Here is a 9,005-nt window from a genome sequence, read left to right on the forward strand (position 1 = left end):
AAGATGATCTCCTCTAGCTCTTGTGAAATTCTCTTCATAAACCGAAACTTGAAAATGCTTAAAAGCTTCTTAAATAAACTTAAACAAACTTGTAAACCCTTGTAAAAAATCTTTTAAACTTGATTAAAACATTTCTTAAGTAGCCTCAAAAGTATGAGGGCATGGGGTATATATAGGCTCATGAAATAACCCTAAAAACCAAGAGAAAATATCACAAAAAGATAAAATAACAGAAACTAAAAATTCTGGAAAACTAGCTGTTATCATGCCGACACTCGACTGATCAGTCTACTGATAACTTTATTAATTGACTGGTCAGTCAACCAGAATTAAAACAGACAGTTTTAGATTTTGACAGAGTTCTGGAATTTTGCATATCTGCCTTTTTAAATCAATTAAAAATAGTAAATCAACTCTAAAAATCATGAAATTTTGATGAACATATCTAAATACATAGAAAAACATGTTAGAGAAATAATTTCTTAAATATAACTTCCTATTTGTGAGAAATAATTATTTGAACACAGATATTATAGTTTCTAAAAACTGCTGAAACACCTGATTTTGTAAAATCAATTTGACACAGTAAATCAACTCCAAAAATCATGAAATTTTTAGAGAAGTTTATAAATATGAATGTAAACATGTTAGATAAAGAATTTTGTAAATATCACTTCCTATTTGATAGAAATAATTTATTTTGTAAACTGGTCAAAAACCAAAAATCTAGAAATTGTACAAAACTATTCGTTGTGAGGTTATCAGTCGACTAATGATCTCATCGGTCAACTGATGACCTTATCAGTCAACTGATCAGTCAACTGAATAAGAAACAAAGTCTTTTTGATGATTCCAGACATTTTTATCAATCGACTGATCAGTCGACTGATAACAGGTTTTCAGCCTGATTTAAACAGAAAACTGAACTTTGAAATACCTTTAAAAATAACAAATCAATTCCAAAAAATATAAAACTTTAGAAAATGATTGTAAACTTATAAATGAATATATTACAAAAAGAATTTTTGGAGTTGTACTTTACATTTATAAAATATCATTATTTTGAAAAATAGTCCAAAACATGAAAATACAACAATACTTGTTTTTTGTCATTTTGACTAAACCATGTTTTAAAATATTATAAAATAATTTTATAAACTTAATGAAATATGTATATAGTGATTGTTAAGTCTAAAATCTAAGAATATATATTTTTACAAAATACATTTTTATATAAACATGAAAATCAAAAACCAAAACTTGTGTGTGTGTGTGTGTGTGTGTGTGTATATATATAACTATATATATATATATAAAAACCAAATACGTGTGTGTGTTTATATGATATTGAGCTTAAAGTATCTAACACACATAATATAAACCTAAAACTAAATTACCCAAGTAATCTTGATCTTCGATGTAGCTCAACTTGGTACACTTTGCGGATGAAGCTTGAACTTGGATCCTCAACTTGAATTGCATAGGCTTCAACCACTATTCCGCCAACCTCCATTGGATATGATCGTTGAAGTGCTATTCCATCCAACCTCCATCGTATTGTTTGTCTACAATAAATAAGAAAATACAAACACTAGACAAACAATATTTAATAGTAAATTGTTTGTTAAAACATCATCAAAAAAAAAAGACCCAACAATCTCTCCCTTTTTATGATGACAAACAATTTACAAAAAGAGATATATGCATGAAAAGAAATGAATATACAAATTATAATTATCATGCATATAAACAAAAAGGATATACTCATAATATTTCTCCCCCTTTGATAATATCAAAAATGGGAAAACAAAATAATGAAGAGAGTGAAAGCTCCCCCTACAAATAAGCATGGGGAGTATAGAACAAATATAGGGATTGCTCCCCTTATCAAAATGCCATATAGAATATATGCAATAAAAGATCATGGCAAATATGTGAGCAAACATAAATAAAAAATATGCTAAATATCACTCACATACAAGAGGACAATGAGAACACATATAGATATGCCATTGAAAAAATGTGTCTCGATGCACAAACCTAAAAACCATGTATAAAAAATAGATTTATGAAATTAAAAGAATAAGAACATGAGAATCATGCAAAAAAAAAGTTTTCAAATGAAGACAAATCAACCAAATAAAATCATAAATCACAAATAAATCACATAAAAAGTAAACCAATATAAAAATAGCAAGAGATGCGACAATATCAAGCTCTCAATAAACCCGGTAAACATTTTTAGCACCCGGTAAACAAGATTTGGGAATAAACACCCAATAAACCCGGAGGGTTATATAAACACAAACCTCTCATCAAAATCGAAACTAATAATCATGAAAATAAAAGAATTGATCAAAGAAAAATTATTTTCATATTCAAAAAAATTCAAAAACATTTTTCAAAACCAATACATGAAAAATAAAAAATAATAAAATTCTTGGTTTAAAAAGATTTTGGCACTCAAGCATTCATGGTGCCGGATTGGTTAGGGACATGATCTCTATCATTCAAGCTCAAAGCCTTATGGTTATGAACCCTCTTAGGCGCATGTGGTGCACGGACACGATCACAACAAAAAGTTCTCAAATGACCCTTCCGATTGCAATAAGTACAATGGAAAGAAAGCATTTGCTTATGTTGACCAAACGGTTGTGCACGGGACTCATTTGTAAAAATAGGTTTATCTTGGAAATTATTTTGCAAACGAGAAACTCTTTTCAAATCAAAACAAAATTTGGTCAAATGACCAAAATGACCACAAAACTCACATTTGTACACATGGGCATGTTTATGATGATCTATATGTGTGTGTGTGTGTATATATATAACTATATATATATATATAAAAACCAAATACGTGTGTGTGTTTATATGATATTGAGCTTAAAGTATCTAACACACATAATATAAACCTAAAACTAAATTACCCAAGTAATCTTGATCTTCGATGTAGCTCAACTTGGTACACTTTGCGGATGAAGCTTGAACTTGGATCCTCAACTTGAATTGCATAGGCTTCAACCACTATTCCGCCAACCTCCATTGGATATGATCGTTGAAGTGCTATTCCATCCAACCTCCATCGTATTGTTTGTCTACAATAAATAAGAAAATACAAACACCAGACAAACAATATTTAATAGTAAATTGTTTGTTAAAACATCATCAAAATAAAAAGACCCAACAATCTCTCCCTTTTTATGATGACAAACAATTTACAAAAAGAGATATATGCATGAAAAGAAATGAATATACAAATTATAATTATCATGCATATAAACAAAAAGGATATACTCATAATATTTCTCCCCCTTTGATAATATCAAAAATGGGAAAACAAAATAATGAAGAGAGTGAAAGCTCCCCCTACAAATAAGCATGGGGAGTATAGAACAAATATAGGGATTGCTCCCCTTATCAAAATGCCATATAGAATATATGCAATAAAAGATCATGGCAAATATGTGAGCAAACATAAATAAAAAATATGCTAAATATCACTCACATACAAGAGGACAATGAGAACACATATAGATATGCCATTGAAAAAATGTGTCTCGATGCACAAACCTAAAAACCATGTATAAAAAATAGATTTATGAAATTAAAAGAATAAGAACATGAGAATCATGCAAAAAAAAAGTTTTCAAATGAAGACAAATCAACCAAATAAAATCATAAATCACAAATAAATCACATAAAAAGTAAACCAATATAAAAATAGCAAGAGATGCGACAATATCAAGCTCTCAATAAACCCGGTAAACATTTTTAGCACCCGGTAAACAAGATTTGGGAATAAACACCCAATAAACCCGGAGGGTTATATAAACACAAACCTCTCATCAAAATCGAAACTAATAATCATGAAAATAAAAGAATTGATCAAAGAAAAATTATTTTCATATTCAAAAAAATTCAAAAACATTTTTCAAAACCAATACATGAAAAATAAAAAATAATAAAATTCTTGGTTTAAAAAGATTTTGGCACTCAAGCATTCATGGTGCCGGATTGGTTAGGGACATGATCTCTATCATTCAAGCTCAAAGCCTTATGGTTATGAACCCTCTTAGGCGCATGTGGTGCACGGACACGATCACAACAAAAAGTTCTCAAATGACCCTTCCGATTGCAATAAGTACAATGGAAAGAAAGCATTTGCTTATGTTGACCAAACGGTTGTGCACGGGACTCATTTGTAAAAATAGGTTTATCTTGGAAATTATTTTGCAAACGAGAAACTCTTTTCAAATCAAAACAAAATTTGGTCAAATGACCAAAATGACCACAAAACTCACATTTGTACACATGGGCATGTTTATGATGATCTATATGTGTGTGTGTGTGTGAATGTGATGATGAAACTTGATGAAATGCACAAGAAGAATTAATATGAACCTTAGTAGGTTTATGTGCATCATAGCAAAATCTAGCAAGATGGCCTTTACGACCGTAATTTGTGTATTTGTAGACTTTGCTATATATGTGTGCATAATGAGTGGATGATTTTGACTTAGACTTGGCACACATATCCATAAGCTTCTTGTGATTATCAATGCATGTATTTAAGGTTAAATCTAAAGATGATATATTATTTTTGACAAGATTCAACTCAATATTAGGTATAAAAGCATTGGAACTAGAAGTGGAACATGTATGATTATCTTTAAATGAAACAAATTCATTTCTTATAGATTCTACTTCTGATATGGCATTCTTTTTCTCATGAGTTAACTTAACAAAGTTTGAAAGTAAATAATCATGATCTAATTTTAATTTTTCATTGTTTTCTTTAAGGATCATATTCTCATTAGATATAGTATCAAACTTAGAAGCTAAAGACTCATGATCGTATTTCAAAATTTCATGCTTGCTTTTTAAATCAACAAAATTATGGTGCAATTTCTTATATGCATTCATTAATTTTTCATATGTACATGTAATATCATTAATGAATATATCACTATCGGATTCCGAATCGCTTACCACACTAGGGTTATCCCCTAGTGAACATGTGCATGATGCTCCACATGAACTTGAAGAAAAATCCTCCAAAGCTTGTCGGATTGCCTCTAAGTTTCATTGATGTGCTTCTATAATTTTTTAAAGTTTGTAAGCACTATCAAAATAAATAAATTTGTTAGAAATGGATGAGTCAAAAGCATCAAGCAAGAATTCTAACAAAAGCTTGTTTATTGTAAACATTCTTTTATCATTTTTACACCACTTGGATTTCTCCATAGTTGGTACAATATAAGCATTTTTAATAACTTCCCATAAATAGAAATATTTAGATCTAACAAATATATTAAATCTAGAACATCATTGGTCATAGGAGAAAGTATTGAATTTAGGAGCAACATTTATATCAAAGCCTAATCTCATATCCATAATTAAAAAATATGCAAGCAAGACAAATGCAATCAAAAATTAGATTAGCACAAAAAGATAATTTAGATCTTTAACTCAAGGTGATTAAATCTTAAATCAAAGAGCACCAAGCTCTGATACCAATTGAAAGTACCCAATGCCACTAGAAAGTTCAATGATACTAATTGAAAGCACCCTAGAGGGGGGGTGAATAGGGTTTATGCTAATCTAATAATATTTATGCCAATTTAAAACTTATTAACAAATATATCCTAGCAAATGAGATATGAACAATATACTCCTCTCGGTGTACAAGTATATTACAGAGTGTAACTCTCAATTAAAGCTCACAACAAATAATTTGTTCTCTAATAATGGATGAGAACATAATATACACTCTCTAAGTCACAAACCCACAACCCCAAATTATACTATAAATGTAAATACAATAAGCTCAATAGGTTGTGTGTGAACAAAGAAATAAATCAAAACAAGTCTAAGCACAATTAAATACTAGCTTATGGAAATGATAATCAAATAATATAAAAAGCTAGATTAAGAGTTTAGAAAACTTCTCAATAGATAACAAGAGGGAGACAGAGAAGAGTGGAAGCTCAAACATCAAAGATGATCTCCTCTAGCTCTTGTGAAATTCTCTTCATAAACCGAAACTTGAAAATGCTTAAAAGCTTCTTAAATAAACTTAAACAAACTTGTAAACCCTTGTAAAAAATCTTTTAAACTTGATTAAAACATTTCTTAAGTAGCCTCAAAAGTATGAGGGCATGGGGTATATATAGGCTCATGAAATAACCCTAAAAACCAAGAGAAAATATCACAAAAAGATAAAATAACAGAAACTAAAAATTCTGGAAAACTAGCTGTTATCATGCCGACACTCGACTGATCAGTCTACTGATAACTTTATTAATTGACTGGTCAGTCAACCAGAATTAAAACAGACAGTTTTAGATTTTGACAGAGTTCTGGAATTTTGCATATCTGCCTTTTTAAATCAATTAAAAATAGTAAATCAACTCTAAAAATCATGAAATTTTGATGAACATATCTAAATACATAGAAAAACATGTTAGAGAAATAATTTCTTAAATATCACTTCCTATTTGTGAGAAATAATTATTTGAACACAGATATTATAGTTTCTAAAAACTGCTGAAACACCTGATTTTGTAAAATCAATTTGACACAGTAAATCAACTCCAAAAATCATGAAATTTTTAGAGAAGTTTATAAATATGAATGTAAACATGTTAGATAAAGAATTTTGTAAATATCACTTCCTATTTGATAGAAATAATTTATTTTGTAAACTGGTCAAAAACCAAAAATCTAGAAATTGTACAAAACTATTCGTTGTGAGGTTATCAGTCGACTAATGATCTCATCGGTCAACTGATGACCTTATCAGTCAACTGATCAGTCGACTGAATAAGAAACAAAGTCTTTTTGATGATTCCAGACATTTTTATCAATCGACTGATCAGTCGACTGATAACAGGTTTTCAGCCTGATTTAAACAGAAAACTGAACTTTGAAATACCTTTAAAAATAACAAATCAATTCCAAAAAATATAAAACTTTAGAAAATGATTGTAAACTTATAAATGAATATATTACAAAAAGAATTTTTGGAGTTGTACTTTACATTTATAAAATATCATTATTTTGAAAAATAGTCCAAAACATGAAAATACAACAATACTTGTTTTTTGTCATTTTGACTAAACCATGTTTTAAAATATTATAAAATAATTTTATAAACTTAATGAAATATGTATATAGTGATTGTTAAGTCTAAAATCTAAGAATATATATTTTTACAAAATACATTTTTATATAAACATGAAAATCAAAAACCAAAACTTGTGTGTGTGTGTGTGTGTGTGTGTGTATATATATAACTATATATATATATATAAAAACCAAATACGTGTGTGTGTTTATATGATATTGAGCTTAAAGTATCTAACACACATAATATAAACCTAAAACTAAATTACCCAAGTAATCTTGATCTTCGATGTAGCTCAACTTGGTACACTTTGCGGATGAAGCTTGAACTTGGATCCTCAACTTGAATTGCATAGGCTTCAACCACTATTCCGCCAACCTCCATTGGATATGATCGTTGAAGTGCTATTCCATCCAACCTCCATCGTATTGTTTGTCTACAATAAATAAGAAAATACAAACACTAGACAAACAATATTTAATAGTAAATTGTTTGTTAAAACATCATCAAAATAAAAAGACCCAACAATCTCTCCCTTTTTATGATGACAAACAATTTACAAAAAGAGATATATGCATGAAAAGAAATGAATATACAAATTATAATTATCATGCATATAAACAAAAAGGATATACTCATAATATTTCTCCCCCTTTGATAATATCAAAAATGGGAAAACAAAATAATGAAGAGAGTGAAAGCTCCCCCTACAAATAAGCATGGGGAGTATAGAACAAATATAGGGATTGCTCCCCTTATCAAAATGCCATATAGAATATATGCAATAAAAGATCATGGCAAATATGTGAGCAAACATAAATAAAAAATATGCTAAATATCACTCACATACAAGAGGACAATGAGAACACATATAGATATGCCATTGAAAAAATGTGTCTCGATGCACAAACCTAAAAACCATGTATAAAAAATAGATTTATGAAATTAAAAGAATAAGAACATGAGAATCATGCAAAAAAAAAGTTTTCAAATGAAGACAAATCAACCAAATAAAATCATAAATCACAAATAAATCACATAAAAAGTAAACCAATATAAAAATAGCAAGAGATGCGACAATATCAAGCTCTCAATAAACCCGGTAAACATTTTTAGCACCCGGTAAACAAGATTTGGGAATAAACACCCAATAAACCCGGAGGGTTATATAAACACAAACCTCTCATCAAAATCGAAACTAATAATCATGAAAATAAAAGAATTGATCAAAGAAAAATTATTTTCATATTCAAAAAAATTCAAAAACATTTTTCAAAACCAATACATGAAAAATAAAAAATAATAAAATTCTTGGTTTAAAAAGATTTTGGCACTCAAGCATTCATGGTGCCGGATTGGTTAGGGACATGATCTCTATCATTCAAGCTCAAAGCCTTATGGTTATGAACCCTCTTAGGCGCATGTGGTGCACGGACACGATCACAACAAAAAGTTCTCAAATGACCCTTCCGATTGCAATAAGTACAATGGAAAGAAAGCATTTGCTTATGTTGACCAAACGGTTGTGCACGGGACTCATTTGTAAAAATAGGTTTATCTTGGAAATTATTTTGCAAACGAGAAACTCTTTTCAAATCAAAACAAAATTTGGTCAAATGACCAAAATGACCACAAAACTCACATTTGTACACATGGGCATGTTTATGATGATCTATATGTGTGTGTGTGTGTGAATGTGATGATGAAACTTGATGAAATGCACAAGAAGAATTAATATGAACCTTAGTAGGTTTATGTGCATCATAGCAAAATCTAGCAAGATGGCCTTTACGACCGTAATTTGTGTATTTGTAGACTTTGCTATATATGTGTGCATAATGAGTGGATGATTTTGACTTAGACTTGGCACACATAT

The sequence above is a fragment of the Asparagus officinalis genome, chromosome 4, assembly GCF_001876935.1.
Source record: "Asparagus officinalis chromosome 4, Aspof.V1, whole genome shotgun sequence".
NCBI classification, from domain to species: Eukaryota; Viridiplantae; Streptophyta; class Magnoliopsida; order Asparagales; family Asparagaceae; genus Asparagus; species Asparagus officinalis.